Here is a 19622-nt window from a genome sequence, read left to right on the forward strand (position 1 = left end):
ATTAAACTTTTTGTTTTGAGATAATGGTAGATTCATATGCAGTTGTAAGAAACAATACAGAGATCCCACTTTTACTTTAACATGTTTCCTGCAGCGGTAACATCTTGTAAAACTGTGGTACAATATCACAACTAGGTTATTGACAGTGATATACTCAAGATACAGGAACAGTTCCATCATCACAAGGATTCCTGGTGTTTCCCTATTATAACTGTATCTACTTCTCAAGTAATTTTTTTAAAAAAGGGAAAGATAGTAAATACCTACTCACTCAATTAAAATGGAGTAAGCTTTTCAAATTGCTATGGCATTATTTGAAATATCAAGAAAGAGAACACCAAAATTTTACCAATGTGTTTTTTAACTGAACTGTAATATAAGTAGGAATGGTAATTTTAAATAGAGGGGAAACTAGATTTAGCTTTTTCACTTAAAGTATTGTAGAGTTATGAGTAGGATGTGTTTCATATTGTGTACCTATCAGTGTTGAAGTTTGTTAACTATAGTGTATAGTAATACACACTCAAATTTAGTAGTGTTATTTGGTTAACTGAACCATATTAGACATTTGCTTCTGGCGAGCTGTAGTGATGAATTAGAGTAACTGCAGAGTTAGCAGGCATATGAGGAAAAATATAATATTTTAGGATAAATATGGTCTACTGTTAAGTGGTTCATTTAATGTAAAAGTTAAGTAACAAAGGAGTCTTTTAGAGAAAATCTGTATATGAAAATACATTCTTGGAAAACAAAAATTAGAGACAAGAGTATAACCATGAGTACTGTGTGCTTTTCGGAGTAGTTCCTATAGTGCTCTTTTAAGTAGTCATGGCTTATAGTGGATTTGAAAACCAGTTTGATTAGGTCACAGTATTTTAGAGACTTGTTTATTATATACAGTGAGCCATACCTTTAATTAATTATTATTTCTATCTGTTTTCGTTAACAATTTAAACATTTAAAATCATTTTCTTGGATAGGAAGATAAAGGTGAAGATACTCAACTTTAAATATAAACACAATTGTTTTCACGTTTTAGATTTAATGGGCCTATTTACGATAATCTCTTATTAAAGCCAAATAGTCTTTTTTTGTTCTTGAACAATTGATACTCATGTCTGGAATGTCACTGCCTGCTTAGTGTTGTCAAAGACTTGGATAACTCTTGCCCCAAGAGAGTAAAATAACACTATTAGAAAAGGTCTCCTGGGGAAAAAAAAAGGAGTTTCTGGACAGTGTGGAGGATGTCTTTTTTAAAAAAGTATTTAATAGGACTGCTTTTGGGTATTGCTTGAATGTGTTTTTTTGGATGGGATGTTGAAATTACAAATCTAATGCTTTTGTGCTTAGGGAATAAAATGAAAAGAAGACAAACATTTAAATATATTAGTTCAAAAGACTTTCTGCTTTGTTAAATAGCTGAGCCATATTTATCTTAGATTTATCAGTTAACCACATATTTATTTAGTATTTACTTTGTGCAGGTTGCTATTCTACTAGCTTTTGGGAAGGTGGCAAATGGAGAAGGACATAGACCAAAAAAAGTGGAGGCATTTAATTATCTAGACAGGAAGATAAAATGTAAAAATGTGAGGTAAACTTGTATAACATAAAAAATGTCAACAACTGCACATTAATATAGGTTAAATTGAGTCCATAAGAGTAAGAATGTGCTGAGGAGTGTGGGAACTGGCTTAAGGAAAACTCAAAAATGTTGAATTTAAAGTTGACTTTTAAAGGAGATATGAAAAATGAATTAGGGAAGAGAAGAACTGTCCTCCCAATTGTGGAATAGCATGAAAAGAGACCCGGAAATGAGAGGCTTACTCCAAGGGCCTGTATGTACACAGTTCAGGGAAAGAGAAACTGATTTTTATTGATTACTACTCCTGCACTCCTTGAGTAGCTCATATTTATATACTGTTATCTGGAGCCAGACTGCATGGGTTCAAATCTAATCATTGCCATTTATTAGCTGGTGACCTTGGGTACGTATCTTAACCTCTCTGTGCTTCTATTTCTTAATCTGTAAAATAGGACTAATAATAGTAGCTATCCTCATAGAGTTGTTATGAATGTTAACCGAGTTAATACAGGTAAAGCTCCAGGAACAGTATCTGGCACAGAGTGAACTGTGGTGGAGTGAATTGTTAGTGGTGAGGCAATAGAATAAGGAAAGCATTTACTTATTCAGGAGGCTATTGTGCTAATCTAGGGATGAGCTGGTGAAGGTTTGGACTTGGTATTAGTATAGGAAGTAGGAAGGGAAAATAGGAAGTAAGAAGGAAAAATACCAGAAGAAAAGGATTGACAGAATTTGAAGGATTGGATTTCTGTAGGTAAGAGAAATTACTTTTGCAGTTCTGGCATAATTGGAGAATATAGTGCTGGAGAAAAAAAAAAAATAAAGATGCTGGTATGTTTTGAGCATTTTAAATTTCACATGACTTGGGACTCTTGGCTAGCTTGGGGATTTATGAGAGAAGAGTGCTGCAAGATGAGTTAAAAATTTTGGTTAAAAAAAAGCTCTTTTCTGCCTATAAAATTAATACATAATCATCATTGAAAAGAAAATTGGAGAACAGAAAAAGCAACAAGGGGAAAAAGACACCCATTATTTTACTATACAGAGAAAATTGTTACATTTTGATTTATTTCCTTTTAGTCTTTTTTTTCCTGTTCTATGTTTGCAAAGTTGAGAGCTTACTGATGGTTTCATTTCATGTCCTGCTTTTTTATTTCACTTGATGTTATGAGCATTTTCTCATGTTCTTAAAGGTTCTTCATAAGCTCCATTTAAAATTATTGTATGGTATTATTACATGGGATGAATATAGCATAACTTATCAAATCAGTTATCTTACTGCTTGACGTTTAGAGGTTTTGTTTGTTGATTTGCTTTTTGTTATTATAAAAAATATGATAGTGAATACCTTTTTGTACATGCATATATTTTTATCTACACTTCAATTTCCTTTGGATAGGAGATGTAGATTTTGGTTTTTGTTCCGACAAGTTATAATTAAAACTAAGTGAGTGAATGAATACCCTTAGGGAAATGAACTCAGAGGGAGATAAATGATCAGGTCAAGAATTGATGTTAATGGTGGAGTTAGATGTATAGAATTAGTGACTTTGGTTGATTATTTAATGTAAAAATACAAATTTTTATTTATGGATGGAGTGTTTGATGACATTTGGTGCAGATTTGTATTTGTGTGTAATTTGGTTGTCTGTTGACTGGAGGGAATTCCTGTCATTCTTTGACCTGTGCTTATTGAAATGCAGTGGAATCTAGTTGGAGTCGATCAATGAGAGAGCCCTTGAATTCTTGACTTTTTATAAGAGAGGTAGTATAGTGCAGTGGGAAGAATTGGGCTCAGGAGCCAGATGACTAGATTGGAACAGTGCTTTGCAACTTATTAGCTGGGTGGCCCTAGGCAAGTCATTTAAATGATCTGAGCATACTTTTCTCCTTTATGAAGAGTGGATGATAATGCTTACCTTCAGAATCCTTATGAGGATCAAGTAAGATTATCTCTGTATATTGTCTGCTACACTGTAGATTCAAAAATTGTAGCTGCCTATGGCACCCTCTTAAGTAATACTAATGTAATATTATTATTAATAGTAATAATTATAACCAGTATTATAGCCAGTGTTTATTGAACTATTATCATATGCTAGGTGCTATGCTAAGCTATTTATAGGCATTACCTCATTTTACTTTAGATAAAATGTGATGTTTTATGGCGGTGGGGAGGGTGAGGAAATGCCCCCCAAGGGCAACATGTCAGAGTTGCTTTCTAGTGCCAAAATCAGGCTGAAGAATAGTTTTGAAAGGTCATTAGGTACCTAATAACCTTACCTTTATTTTTTGTAGCTCATTTCTTCTTAATACTATTATTTTGTGGACTATATGTTATATAGTGCAGAATGGTAAACAGAAATGTGTACACCTTTTGAAAACCCTCTTTCATGTTTAGGCATCGCCACTTGGATGTAGTGTTTTCTCTATATCGCTCTCCAGCTGCTTGAAAATTTTCCTCTCTAGAATGAAGTGTAGTCTAAATAAATAAATAAAATAAAAATGATGTGACCTGAGAGGATAGAATAGCTGGGAGACAGGTTGGAGAGAATGAGTCTCTAGGGTAGAGCTTCTCCACTTTTTTCTTAATGGCAGGGAAGGAGCATAAACTCCCCTGGGAGCCTGAAGCAACACATTGTAAGTGAGCAGAAGAAATCTTATCTTAAAAATCTTCATGTGCATTTTACTTTCTACTCCCTAGCACACACATATTTGTTGTAATAGAAATATGTTTTAATTAATCATTAAGTAAAACTGAAGTTCTAGGAAAATGCATTGAGTTTAGCTTATGACATTGCCTTCCTCCTGTTTTCCTTTGTATCTTTGGGGGTAGAGGCCAGGGTGGAGTGGGATGCAGTCCTACACTATCCTTTCTTTAGTGAGAAGACCAGCCTTAGAGTATATCTTCTTTGGCTGTCTTTATCCTGGATCTTTTCTTGCTCCTACAAAAATCTATGAAAAGGGAATGTTACATTGGGGGAGGGGGATGGTTTTGGTAGGGAGCAAATTGTTATTCCGTAAGGTGAAGCACAGAGAAATTTGTTGGTAATATATATAGCTGTCATTTGAACTTCTGTTTTCTTTTTCTGTCCAGATCATCCTGTGATTTTTTCACATACCCCTGACTTGTATGTTTTTACAGGGAGAGCTTTGATTTTTTGTTCCATGTTTAAAATGTGCTCTCATGTGTTCCAGGTTAAAATGTGCTCTCATGTGTTCCAGGTTAAAAATGTGCTCTCATGTGTTCCAGGTTAAAACTGTGCTCTCATGTGTTCCAGGTTAAAACTGTGCTCTCATGTGTTCCAGGTTAAAACTGTGCTCTCATGTGTTCCAGGTTAAAAATGTGCTCTCATGTGTTCCAGGTTAAAAATGTGCTCTCATAAAGACCATGGTGAGTCATCCAAGCTACTGTAAGCTGACTGGGGACTTAAAGATCACACAGAAATGAAAACAGATTAGGGATTGGTTACTAATTTTTATTGCATTGGACAGTGACTCAGGGATGAAACCTTCAAAATAAAATAAAAAAACAATTTGAGATAAGGCACAGGACAGAAAATGCTACCTTTTTTTTAAAAAAAAAAAACCCACTACTATACCTTATTTTTGGTTATTAAAAATGAAGAAAGCTGGCCCAAGATGTCATTTTCTCAGATCTGTTTTAGGTGTTATGAAAGTGCCTGAATTTGAACTGAGGGAATACTCTGAATTTGAAAAATTATTCCAGTTACTCAAAGGAAGTCTTTCTGGAATTAGCCTCCCTCAGAAGTTGCTCACTTGTTTTCTTCTGGTGGTTTTGCCAGTGAGCCATTGTGAGGCTTTAAAATGAGCAGGATCAACTCATGATGACTCTTGCACCACTTCACTGGTGGTTAATGTAGAGAGCACAGGTTGAACTTAATCTGATCACACAACTCTAATCAATGAGCATATGTGCTGCTGCTCTCAGCAAGAGTTGTGAGTTAGTGGTGGGACACCATGGGGATCCCTGCTTGGAGGGAATTACAGTCATCCAGCCTCTCTGTTCTGAGGTATATGTTGTTTTGAGATTGTTGGGAATAAAAAAAAGGTTTACTATGCTACTGGAGAGGAAAAAATGCTAGGCTCACTTTGAACTTACGGAAGAAGCATGATTTGGCCGCAGGTTAGTTTAGAGAATCTGGGTTTATATGGGCATTCATAAACAAGGGATGAAAATCATTGAGTTCTCCTGAGTTAGGAGGTCCTCTTAGATTTTTGCTATTTGGAAACCCTACTGTATCCAGCTGACTTTGACATACTTAGGTTTTGGAAAATGTTTTTCAGTGTTGGTCCCAATTTGGAATAAAGTTAAAGGGGGAAGATGATGCATGTTGAATCTCTTGGTGGCAACTTACAGGCAGCTTGAATTGATTATGCTTTTCCAACTAGGCAAGTAATTAGATCCACTTTAAGACTCTATTAAATATCCTAAGTGTCTCTTATTTAAGCATCAGCTAGTTCTTTTTATTTTAGGTGATAGCACAGTTTATTTATTGTATGTCAAGACCACCTTTTTACTTGCCAAAGGTCCACAATTAGCGATCTGCCATTCTGAAATCGGAAAAGATCTGAATCAAATTTTTTCCTTTAAATTCAGCATAAACTATTTTAGTGGCAAGATTCGATCTTATCTGAAGGGAGGCCATTGACATTTCCTATTTTTGTAGTTACTGTATGATTACCAGGTGCTGGGGGTGATTTGTATGATATGGTATGTATACTGTATTTCTTTTCTAAAATCTGAAAAATGGAATTCTAACACCCACCCGGCCCCATGGATTTCCGAAAAGGTATTATAGACCTCCCTTTGTGTGTGTGTGTGTGTGTGTGTGTGTGTGTGTGTGTGTGTGTGTGAGAATCTCCCCCACCCCCTCCCCCCTGTTGTTGTTTTCAACTCAGAATAAGAATTTCTCTTTTGGACTAAAAGTCTAGGCTAGAGACAATTGTTTTAAATACAGAAAAAAATTGTGGTGGACTTGTTAATATAAAGGAAATTCTTCTTGGAATACAGTATAAGCTTTTCGGACTGAGCTTTGTGGTTTGAGAAGTTTGCCCTATACGTTGTTTTAGGAAGTCAGTTTTCATTTTGAGGAGGTATAAGCTTTTCATCTTTTGGGCCAAGGAGTATAGTGATATTTCCCTGGTCATTTTGCATGGAAAGTTTCAGGATGCTAACATATATTTACATAAATATATAAAACCAAGTAAGAAATAATTATGTATATATACATATATAAAAAGTCAGCAGCATGTGATTACCTCCAAGATAAAGCCTCAACCTTGACCCTTATCCAAATTTAACTGTGTGAGAGCAAACAGAAGAAAATCCTACAAGTCATATTCATGAAGAAAAGGAGGAGCTAAGATTTGGTTTCATAGAGGACAGACAACAAAACCAGTCTTTGGTAATTTTATTCTCTACTTTTATATCGGTTAAAAGTTTTCATGGGTTAGTAGCATGATGTTTATTCCTGCAGTATACTCATTAAAGGTATCTTCATTAAAAGCAAATTGTGATTCTAATGAGTGTATGAAATTTTCCTCAGGAGCCTGTCATCGGCTCAGTCCCATTACTGTTTAATATAACTATGAAAGTAGCAATGAAGTGAGTGTGTAATAAACTAGTCTTTGTGTATCTGTTTTGAGAGGCAGGTCAATTGGCTATACTGACTTTTCTGGTTCCCTTGTAAACCTGTTCCCTGTTCATTACCAGTGTTACTGTCTGAAGAATCATTATATAATATTGAATAATTAAATCCACATAAAGTTTGTAGAGGTTTGAGATTCCCTGCTGTGGGAACACAGAACAGGCCATACAGCCAGGGTCTGTCTTGCCTTCATACTATAACATCTCTTGTCGAACTTCAGAGTATTGCCAGAGTGGGTAGACTCTGAGACTTGCTGAACAAGTTGTAGAGCAGTGGGACTTTGCCCAGTGAATGATTGGGGGAATGGGAGGAGTCTTATTATTTTAAAAAAATCAATAATGATAAATGTACTTCATAAATATTTAGTCATTCACTATTTAGTCCATAATTCTTGTAGGAAGTTGGTAATTGTTCATTTTACAGAGGAAATAGAGAAATCAACAGTGATACACATTTGCCTGTGGTTTCTTATTGCCCCTCAGAAGTAGCACACTGATCAGTCATAGTTGCACCTGCACTGATACCAATCTACACCAGAGTACGGTTTGTCATGAGGAGGAATTTAATATCTCCAGAAATCTTTAAAATTTTTTGTTGTAACTGGAGGCTTAAATGGTGCCATGCTGATAATCTCCAAAAGAAAGTGCTTCAAGATTTATTTATTGTTAAAAAAGAAAACAGAATAATCAAAAGCCTCCATAAAATAAAACTTTTTTTGTTGGTATTACAAGATATTAGATATAGACAACTACAGTCCGAAATGTCTTTAGGAGAGTATAATTCTTTTTGTGTGTGGTCTTCTTTTATTGTTTAGCTGTCATCAGACTTTGTGCCTTGGGAGGAAGATGAAATTTGGTAGTTGTAAGATATTGGAATATTCACAGCTATTATTTAGTTGAGGCCATAGAAAAGAATGGTTGTTTCATGGTGTGGAAAATTCATTATTTTCACTTCCCCCTTTTCAAAGATTTAGTGTTTGTTTAGTTATAAAGGCAAGTAAAAGCAGATGGAAAATAGTTATTCCAAGGGTAGTTTAAAAGTGTTATTAAACATATAGAAGAGGTTTTAATGGAAGTTGTTAAAATTTAATTTTGGCAACAGACTTTTCAGTGCAGTAAAATGAAAAGATGTATTTGAGAGGGTGCTTATTAGTCCATCTTGTATTATTATTTATTTAAAGTAGACTGGGCTTTCATTTTGTTGAAGAGCATCAGTAGGCATTTGAGAGAACACACTAATGCGCTGTTGTTTTTTTATTGGTCTGTGTAGAATGGTTTGTTTATTTTAAGGTGGTGGAGAACAGAGGAGACACATTGTGGTATGCTGGAAAGAGGAGGGGTTTGGAGTCACAAAGTTTTGGTTCATTGTTGGCTTTATCATTTACCAGATTTGTGATCCTACGGCAGTATGTTAACTTCTCTGAGTCTGTTTATCTCACGTCTAAAATGAGAATAAAAATACTGCCTAAGGGGTTGTGATAGTCATCAAATTAAATAATTTTTAAGGAAATTATTTCTAAAATGTGGAGGTTTGTGATTCTGTATGAATATCAGTTGTCTTATGTTAGGTGGCATAGCAACTCTTGCAGGGATTCCAAGTTCACAAGTTGTGGAACGAGTGACTATTCATGCAAAGCTCATACATTTCCAACAGTCAGTTATTGAAGATTAAATCAGGTGATTGAGAGGGGCAATAGCTTAAGGAACCCCTTATAGTTGGTAATCCTCAAAATCTCAGAATTCTTCAAATGAGTTCTTTCTCTTTTTGGTTAGATGAGGGAAGTTAAAGCAATAAAGTAAACTCTGTTAATTATATCTCAAACCATAGAGCCCCCAAATTAGTACCTTTGAGTCCTATATTCTCACCTTAGTTTTATTTTTTATTTATTTTTATTTATTTTTAAAATATTTATTTGGCTGCATCGGGTCTTAGTGGCGGCCCCGGGGGATCTTTTGTTGTGGTGGGCGGGCTCTTCGTTGTGGCTCACAGACTTCTCTCTAGTTGTGGCACACAGGCTCTAGAGCGCAGGCTTAGTAATTGCGGTGCGCAGGCTTAGTTGCCCTGCGGCATGTGGGATATTAGTTCCCCGACCAGGGATCGAACCCGATTCCCCTGAATTGGAAGGTGGATTCTTAACCGCTGGACCACCAGGGAAGTCCCCTCAGCTTAACTTTAAATGCTTGTTGAGGATCTGTTGTAGTAACAAGGTTAACCACAGGCTTAAGTAGGGTGACAGTTGAGTAGTTCTTAGGAAAGTTTTTGCTTTGTTTGATGAGCAGTAATCTGAACAAAACTTTAGTGTCAGTAAGAGTTAACCTTTTGAAGATTTTAAAGTACTGGATGTGGTGGCCTTGATATATTCCTGAGTGAGGATGAGAGGGTGCAAGGATGAGGTTGGGAAATGCAAGTGGAACTCTCATCTGCTATATGCCTCTGCTGGAAGCAGGAAGGGTTGACTTAGTCTTATCCATAAATGACAAGGTATCAGGGCTGGGGCTGTGTGCTGGTGCTACTGTTGCCAGGTTCTTTGTGATTAGGGAAGATGAGGGCTTTCCCAGGTCCCAGTGCTGCCCCTTTCCAATTAGTGTGCTTGTCTGGGTATATAAAACACCTAGGTCACCTTTTATTGGGAAATATTGAGGTTTTTACTGACTCCATGTATGTATGTGTTTATGGGATTGTATTGTTTAGAACTTTTCACTTTGTTTTAAAGAAGGAAATCAGCAAATTCAAACTTCATGGAACCCAGAGCCAGTACCGCTATTGGGGTGGTTTTGAGGGAGGCCTGTGGAGTGGTAGGCTCCATTGGAGGTATTTGCTGATTGTTCTTTAGGATAAGACAATGACTGGGTTTAGGATTATAGGATGATTTGACAGTCACTTGACAAGAGTCAAGAAAGTTCTGGGGTCTTCTGATTGTAATAATTCCTAATGCCCTCTTGAAGATCGTTATTAAATTGCAGTGACATGAGAGTAGATGGTAGGTGAAACAGAAAAACTAAGGACCTTGGAAATGGATAGCTAGGGTTCCTGAATATAATTTCTAAGAACCCTGGGGCCAGGTGAAGTAGCTTATTTTTCTTTCATAGGTAATTGATGGCTTCTGCATTCTTGCTGCTACTGCTGTAATCTGTTACTTCACCACTGGACATTGTAGTAGTCTTCTTACTTGGCCTCCTTGCTGCCATTTGCTCTCTTTTCTAATCTGTCTTAGTCTGCACAGGCTGCCATAACAAAATACCACAGATTGGGTGGCTTAAACAACAGCAATTTATTTTCCAACAGTTCTGGAGGCTGGAAGTCTAAGATCAGGGTACGAGCATTGTCAGGTTCTGATGTCAACTCTTCCTGGCTTACGGGCTGCCTTTTTGCTGTGTTCTCACATAGCCTTTCCTCAGTGTGTGAGTGAGAGGGGATAAGGGAGAGAGAACTCTCTGGTGTCCTTTCTTATAAGGGCACTAATGCCATCACAGGGGCCCCAGCCTCATGACCTCATTTAACCCTAATTACCCATCAAAGGCCTCGTCTCCAAATATTGGCTTCAGTAGATGAATTTTGGGGGGGACCCAAATGTTTAGTCCAAAACACAATCCTCATATCTTTAAAACGTCTTTCTCCTGTGGTTTGTCTCAGAGTCTACATGTGTTCCCTATTGGCTATCAAAACAAACAGAAGTCCCACCTTGGCATTTAAGTTCTTTAATAATCTGTTAGGAACTTACTTTAGCTAGTTTTATACTCACTACTCCCCAGTCTGAATTGTATGGTTCAGTCGCACTGTTCTTTACCTGACCTCCTGCCTCTAGTTATTCTTTTCTTACAAACTGGAATACTTACTTGCCATTTTTGTGCCATTTGAGCCCCCTTTCCTTTATGAAATCTTTTCCAGCCATTTCAGGTCATAATTTTGTAAAAATATGGCTTCCAGATATTTAAAGGACTCTCTGGTAAAGGAAAGTACTTGTTCTTGTTTGCTCCTGAAGGCAAGGCTAAAGCCAATAAGGCAGTTATGGCCAGCAGATTTTGAGTCCAGCCAGTTATTGTAGCTGGACAGCTAATGGGTTAACGCTGTAAAGTTTAAAAGAAGACTGAAGCCTGCTTCTTGTGAATACTGAACAAAGATTTCTGTTTTAGAATACTCTCATTTAAAATATATATAGATATAGATATATGTATTTATATATATATCTTAGATTGTATGTTTTCTGAAAGCAAAGATAGTGTTTTACACTTGTATTTCTGCAAAGTACCCTACTTTAAGGTCAAACACCTGGTGAATGACTATATTTAGGTTTGGGGATGTGTGATAGATTTCTGGAAAGAAAGATTAAATTCCCTAAATTAAATTTCTTAGATTAAATATCCTAAATTGCATTTTTATTTCCTAATATCAGCTGCATGGTGAAGTTTTAAGGAAGCACTGAACTTGTGTGTATTAGCTGTCTGGAGACCTGTGGTGTTCATTTATTAGAATGTTCCACCTGTTCTCGTATTTCTTCTGAAAAGATCTTTGTGCATCCAAGACCCCACATTTAAACATCAAGGATGAGCAGGAAGTGGCCAAGTGGTAAAGCCACTGAGGTTGTATGTGAATACAGCTGCCTCTCCTGAACCACAGCTAGCCCTAGCTCTGAAGAGCAAACTCTTCCATAGTGTTTTCTTTTCACAGGCTGTGTGCCATTTTTGTTCTTTAGTAACGTCATATTGTGGGGAGGATGACTTGTCTGATACTGGCCTTGATTGGGTAGAGGAGCTCTGTTGTATGAGGGCCGTAGGAACCATTTTACCACAGTTTGGAAACCACTAGATGGCCAAAACCTTGGAAGTGATACTTTTCCTACAGTAACCTAGATTTTTGCCAGTTGGGTTAAACCACAGAAGAAGAGAGGTTATATGGTCTAGCATTATAATAGATGTGGGGAAACATCTATAAGAGCAGAAAAAGATAATCTTATTTAATGGAACTGAGTCTATTCACCTGCTTAATTTGTGGTGGAAGGGTGAACCATCATCTTTTATTTAATGCTTCTAAAATCATCCTCAGATTTTTGGGCCAAAAGCTGCTTTTGTCGACTGTAGAAAATACGTTGTCTTTGTATTTTGAAATTGGGTTGCAAATCTCAACACGAAGTCTTTGGAAATTGTATTTTTTATCTTTTCTTTTTCTTAAGCCAGGAATTGAGTTGACCCTTGTATGTGGAATTTGGAAAAATTTTGTTTTGAGGGAAACATTAATTGAAAGTTAAGGAGTTTTGTTAGGAGAGATCTAGGGGTATATCAATTTGGAGATGTGACCTTTGTGATAAAGATGATAAAAATTCTCATCTCAGTGATCTACCTCAGAACATTGTCCATTGTAAGCTTCTCACCGACTTAAGACCACTTTATCTGAGATAGTGGCTGCTAGACTCTCAGTTCTTATATAGCTTACCCTGGAAATGTATAGAATATATTGCCTTGTGTAGTTTAACAGAGTGTTTATTTCAAACAGCAACTTTCATTGCTTGGAAACCTGCAGATTTCTGAGATGCCACCTTTACCGCCTAAGATTGATTTTTAGCTCTCTGAAAGTGCCCATTTGATCCCTGTGAAAGGAGCAGGTTTGTGTTTATTCAGTGAGTCAAAGATGAGGTAATTGGTATTTTTATGATTTGAATGGAGGCTTTGTATTTTTGAATTTTGTGAAACAAAGCTGTGCTTGTAAACACATTTCAAAAATATAAATGACACTTTTTGGTGAAGATGTTCACTGAATAGCAAGAAAGTTCAGAAAAAAAGGAGCTTTTGTTAACATTTAATAATAATCTAACTGTTTTGATTGACTATCTCGTTGATGTTTAAAGCGTACCTAATTTTTAGAACTTTTTGTATTGCAAATAATCCTCAGACTGGGTTGCGGTAGGAAAATATTTTTTTGGTATCCAATATTCCTATACTAGCTTGGAGTTTTCAACTGTTATCTTGGTTTAGAAGAATGTATCATAAGCAGTGTATTTTGATATAAAAATCGTCTTGGAAAGCTCTAGGAAAGCATTTGTTTAGTGTTCCGATGTAAGATGAACAAGTTGCTGTGATATTGGACCAATAACATAGGAATATTTTGGTATGGCTCAGCTGGTTTAGATGTAAATAAACGGTGTAAAAGGGTTCAGGCAAAATCCAAAGTGGGTTTTCAGAGATTGTAAAAAGAAGCGGTTAATTTTATACTCCCCTCCAATTTCTTCTTCTTTTAAAGGCTTGTTGGCTTTTGAATGAAGTTGTCTGTTCTGTTATGGAAGTGTTGTTTCCAGAGGAAGTGTATTTTTATCTATTTGTAGTGGTTTTCACTAACCTAGGTGACACTGGAGGGGAAAGTGTTAAATTTTAAATTAATTTTTAAAGCCTATATGTAAGTGCTGAAAATGTTTTCTTCTGTTAACTATTTTTGAAAAATTATAAAAATACAAGCCAAAGCTAAAAAAAATCTGAATGGCATAGAAAGCTATATGGTGAAAAACAAAAGTTCTTCTCGTCATTACTTCCTGTTCCCCATTTCCACTCCCTTGGCAGAGATTTACTCTGTTCAGTTTCTTCTCAGAGTTTTTCATGCATATTCAAGCGATACCTAGCTCTTGTTTTTTTTTTTTTTTGAAATATGTGAAACGTTTCTTTTTTTTTTAAATTTATTTTATTTATTTATTTTTGGCTGTGTTGGGTCTTCATTTCTGTGCGAGGGCTTTCTCCAGTTGCAGCAAGTGGGGGCCACTCTTCATCGCGGCGCGCGGGCCTCTCACTATCGTGGCCTCTCCTGTTGCGGAGCACAGGCTCCAGACGCGCAGGCTCAGTAGTTGTGGCTCACGGGCCCAGTCGCTCCGCGGCATGTGGGACCCTCCCAGACCAGGGCTCGAACCCGTGTCCCCTGCATTGGCAGGCAGACTCTCAACCACTGCGCCACCAGGGAAGCCCCTAGCTCTTGTTTTTACACAATAGGGAACAACAGTTCTGCAACTTAACCTTTTCACTTAACAAGAGAGGGTGGGTAGGGGATCACTATATAAAGGGCATTCTTGAGCCCGTATTTATTTTACTAGGATATTTTGATTTACTAAAATATGTGTAATGATTTGACCTGTTATAGAAAGTGACATAATTGTACAATACATATGACTTAATGAAGCTAAAAACCCTTTAGAAAACAAGCAGTTAGTTTTATTGTAATAGAAACATTCAATAAGATATTAGTTCTTTATGTATAGGCCTTGTGCACAGGGCACGCTTTTACATGAATTATTTAACATAATCTTTATAATAACTCTTTGAGGCAGATTTAGTTTTACTCCCTTTTTTTTGCAGATGAGGAAACAGGCTTAGGTGGTTGAGTAACAGCTACTAAGTGGTGGAATCAGATTTCAAAGGTGATCCATACAGTTACGCAGCACTAGCTAGTTATTCAGATTATTTAAAGAAAAACTAGTCTCATGGACAGTTGTGTAATATCCTGTTATCAAATACCACAGTTATTTAATATCAAAATTTGGTGAAGTCATCATTGTTAAAATGTGTTTGGTGGAGGGATTGGCTCTTCCTTGATTCTAAACCCAACAATGTATTAACATCACCTGGGGAGCTTTTAACATATGCCCATTCCTGGATCCTGAGGAAATACCCTTCTAATACCAGTTTGTTGAGTGATTTTTTTATTTTAATCATGAATGCATTGAAGTTTTATTAAATGCTTTCTTTGAATCCATTGATATCATCAGATGGATTTCCTCCTTTGTTCTGTTCATGTAATAAATAACACTAATTGATTTTTGAATGCTAAATCAAGTTTGTGTTTCTGGAATAAATTCTACCTAGTCATAATGTATCATTTTCATATTACTGAATTTAATTTGTTAATATTTTGTTAAGGATTTTTATATCTGTATTTATGATGGATATTGAGCTGAAATTCTTTTCTTTCTTTGGGTCTGTGTCTTTTGTTTTGTCATCAGTCACGCTGGGCTCATCTAATGAATTAGGAAGTGTTCCCTTGCTCCTCTTCTATTTTCTGAGAGTGTGTAGAAGTGGTGTTGTCTTCCTTAGATATATAACAATTCACCAGTGAGACCTTCTAGGCCTAGTGTTTTCTATATAAGAAGGTTTTAAATTGTAATTAATTTCTTTAGTTGATTTAAGGCCATTCAGGTTTTCTGTTTCTTCTTGAATCAATTTTTGTAATGTGTGTCTTTCAAGGAATTTGTCCATTTCATTTGTTATTGAATTTATTGGCCTAACACTATTCATTTTTTTTCAGATAAAATATTATAGGTTTATTTAAAACTTAATTCTTGAGTATACAAAATACAAATTCCACAAAATGTTCATTTTTTTACTTTGTAGTTTACAAATATGCAAAATAGAAGTTTGCTTAAATTTATATTACATATTTATTAAGGCAAGGAACTATATAGAAAAAAAACATTTGTTCTGCTTAAGGCATACTTTGGAATAAACCATCACATCTGAAACCACAGCGCATGACAGACTGTGTGCATAAAAACGTTGAAGTAAACCAGGTGTATTTACCTGACTTAGATCATAAATGTAGACTGGAAGACAAAAATAGATTTTCCTTGTCAAAGTATGCAGCAGTTTGAGAACTTTGGCCTCATTTGGTACCTTTAGAACCAAGACTCACCAAGCACCATCGTTTAGGCTATTAAAACACATTTTCTGTACCTGAATTTCTTCCTCTTCTTCTAAGATCGTAGTAATGGCTTTTAGAAGGCAAAGAGAATGCAAGGTGATCTTTATGCTTATATTGCATCGAAACAATTCAGGGTATTCAGGTCTTCCCTCCCTTCAACTCAGGGGTCTAATTTATACCCTGATATCCACAACATCCAGTCACCCCCTTGGCATTTTCTAAGTCCAGGAATATATATTCAAGTTGGATTTAGAATTGGAATGATAGAAGATCCAGTCACAGACCCCGTCTGTTCTTTGTCATTTGGTTTCCTCATGTCTTCAGATTATCCATTCACAAGTTTACTTGTTGGGAACTTGACCATGGTTGTAGTGCTTTCAAGCTGGGTTCCTCCCCTCACCGGGAAGACAGTGTGAAAGGCAAAAAATACTGAATTCTCGCCTGGCAGTGTGGGTCATATCCACTGTTTTGGGATTTAAAAGTGCATCTTCATGTGTTAGGCAAGGTGGTCCGACCTTGAAAATGCCTGGTCGCACTTCTGGCACCAGAAGAGGCGGTGCCCTGTGTGTTGGCGGTAGTGCCTGGTCAGTTCATCTGAGCGGGCAGATTTCCACCCACAGCCGTCCCAGTCACAGCGGTAAGGTTTCTCACCTGTGTGGGTTCGCAGGTGTGCATTTAGATGAGAACTCTTCGGGTAGGTTTTGCCGCAGCCTGCGTAATCACAGGTGTGAGTGGCCGTCCTTTTCCTGGGCCACGACCTTCTCCCCCTCTTTGGCTGGGGCTCCTCCGGCCTGCAGGAACTGGGTGGCATGAGCTCTTGGTAATGGAGCGGTGGGACCTGCAGCTGCATCTCGTCGGGCAGGAAGGGAGGGTAATTGGACCCTGGGTGGGGATGGAAGCCCAGGGGTAGCGGCAGGGCAGGATGGCAGTCCCTGCTGCTCAGCAGTTCCTCGGCACCCAGGGTCAGGGTGGTCCTGCTGGGGAGCTGCCGCCCCAGGGGAAAGTCATGCGCAGGCAGCCGGTGGCCATTGCCGAGAGGGGGTCCAGTGCCCAAGTGGGCATCAAGGGGCCGACCGACGGTGCACAAGGAGACAGCCTCCTGCTTGATCTTGGGACATATGCGTGCCAGCCTGCTGCTGTAGGGCGTCACCACCACCGGGTGGCTGCCGTCCAGGCTGCCTTTGCTAACACTGATGACCGACGGGCTGTTGTACTCGCTGCCAGGGACACTCAACGATGCCTTCAACACAAACTTGCCCATCAGCCCGCCACCTGGCGGCTGCGGCTGCTGCAGTGGAATGTACCCTGGGTCCAGTTCGGGCCACAGAAGCTAGGTCACGAAGCCGCCGGAGGGGCTCACGTTGTTGATGTCCACCAGGTTGAAGGGAGCTGTTGGAGGGAGTGCAGACTCCTGGCCATAGAGGAGGCTGCCGCTCGTGTTGCCCGGCGCCACGCCTGGGTCGCCCCCGGTCTAACACTATTCATAATATTCTATTATCCTTTTATTGCGTTGGATATGTAGTCATGTTTCACCTTTCCCTCTCGATATTGGTAATTGTGTCTTTTCTCTTTTTTCTTAATTAGTCTTATGAGAGAGTTTGTATTTATCCATATATTTTCCATTTACATCATTCTTCATTCCTTTGTGTATATATCAGGTTTTCTATTTTGTCTCATTTTTCTTCTGCCTGAAGCATTTTTTAAATTTCTTAGAGTATAGAATGCAGACAGTGAATTCTCTTTATTTTTTGCTGCCCTAAAAAGTTTTTATTTTGCCGTTATTTTGGAAGGGTACTTTTGCTGGATATAGAATTATGTTGACTTTTTTCTTTTGACAGTTTAAACATGTCTCTCTATTGTGTGTGTTTTGTTTTTTTTTTTTTGCCTTTCATTGTTTTTCATAAGTCTGCAATAATTCTTCTTTGTTCTTTTCTACATAATATTTTTTTCCCTTTGGCTGCTTTTAAAAGTTCCTGTTTTCAGTAATTTGGTTTTAAGATTTCTATGCCTGTATGTATGTGTGTGTTTGTTTGATATGTATGTTTATAGTTGAAACACTTTAGTCATTGTATCTTCAAATGTTTTTCCCTCACAGACTCCAATTACAATTATGTTGGTTCTCTTGATGTTATTCCACAGGTTACGGAGGTTCTATTTTTTTTTTTCAGCCTTCTTTCTCTTTACAGTTCAGTTTTAATAGTTTCTATTATTGTGTCGTCAAGCTAAGGATCCTTTCTTTTGCAGTGTCTAATCTATTCATCCTATCCAGTAAATTTTTCATTTCAGATACTGTATTTTATTTCTAGAAATCCTTTTTTTTTTTTGGTCTTGCATCTCTTTCTTCACAGTGTTCCTGGTTTTCTTTTAATCAGTGAATAATTTGTAATAGCTGTTTTCAAGTCTTTGCTAATATATTTGTATTCTAGGCTTATTTGTATTGACAGATTTTTCTTCTGGTTATGGGTCACTTTTTTTTTTTTGCGTCTGCACATGTCTGGTAAATTTTGATTAAATTCTGAACATTTTGAATCTTACACTATTGAGTGGATTTTGTTGTCTTTTATTTCTATATATATATATATATATATATATATATATATATTTATTTATTTATTTATTGGCTGCGTTGGGTCTTCGTTGCTGCCTGCGGGCTTTCTCTAGTTGTGGCAGGTGGAGGCTACTCTTCGTTGCGGCATGCAGGCTTCTCATTGCGGTGGTTTCTCTTGTTGTGGAGCACAGGCTCTAGGTGCTTGGACTTCAGTAGTTGCGGCATGTGGGCTCAGTAGTTGTGGCGCGTGGGCTCTAGAGCGCAGGCTCAGTAATTGTGGCCCACGGACTTAGTTGCTCTGTGGCATGTGAGATCTTCCTGGACCAGGGATCGAACCCATGTCCCCTGCATTGGCAGGCAGATTCCCAACCACTGCACCACCAGAGAAGTCCCTGTTGTCTTCTTTTAAATAATACAGGACTTTGTTATGTCATGAGATTGAGTTACTAGAGGTAAACTCAGTCCCTTCAAGTGTCGCTTTTAAGCTTTGTTAGAGTGGGTATAGTGTAATTTTTATGCCAAAAATAGTTTTCCTTGTTGCTAAGTCATAACCCTTCTGAGATATTTATTGAATTCCTTGAATTTTCAACGTTTATGTTCCACTCTGACTGCTTCCACCTTTTAAGACATCTCCCAGTCCCATTTGAGCTCTGGGAGTTGTTGAACTTAAAATTCCTTGCTCATTTTTGCCTTCCTTTGTGGAGTTTTACCATATTGTGTGATTTCCTGTTAGTAGCATACTCAAGGGGATGCCATGAAGATTTCTGGAGCTCTTTTTCTATGTAGCTTCCTCATCTGGATCTCTGCCCCACAAATTCCAGCTGCCTTTGCCTCCTCGAACTCTAATCTTTAGCCCTTCAACTCAGTGATACCACTCTACTCTGCTTGAGATCCCCTCCCTGCACAATGATCTGCAAATTGACTTGAGGCAGGAAACCAGGATGATGATAGAATTCATGTAGTTTGTTTTCCTTTTGTCAGGGATCGTAGTCTTACATGGTTTGTTTTCCAGTATCTGGAAGCAGACATTTAGCATATATTTTCCAATTTTCTGATTGTTTGCAGTGACAGGTTAAATTCAGTCACAGTTACTACGTCATGGTTGAAATCAGAAGTCCCCTTTTCTTCTTAGGAAGGTAAATGTGGC

At 37.6% G+C, this 19622-nt stretch overlaps 1 protein-coding gene and 1 pseudogene across 11 annotated transcripts in view; one reads left to right on the top strand and one right to left on the bottom strand.

Moving 5' to 3' along the window:
* TCF12 (transcription factor 12) overlaps positions 1-19622 on the top strand; it is a 373830-nt gene that overhangs the window by 5557 nt on the left and 348651 nt on the right. The window lies entirely within an intron of this gene.
* On the bottom strand, positions 1845-18482 carry LOC309653726 (Krueppel-like factor 4 pseudogene; annotated as a pseudogene). Its single transcript has one exon. The product of its transcript is annotated as a Krueppel-like factor 4 pseudogene (transcript).

This window comes from Balaenoptera physalus (genome assembly GCF_965194825.1).
Source record: "Balaenoptera physalus genome assembly, chromosome: 2".
In the NCBI taxonomy this organism is placed as follows: domain Eukaryota; kingdom Metazoa; phylum Chordata; class Mammalia; order Artiodactyla; family Balaenopteridae; genus Balaenoptera; species Balaenoptera physalus.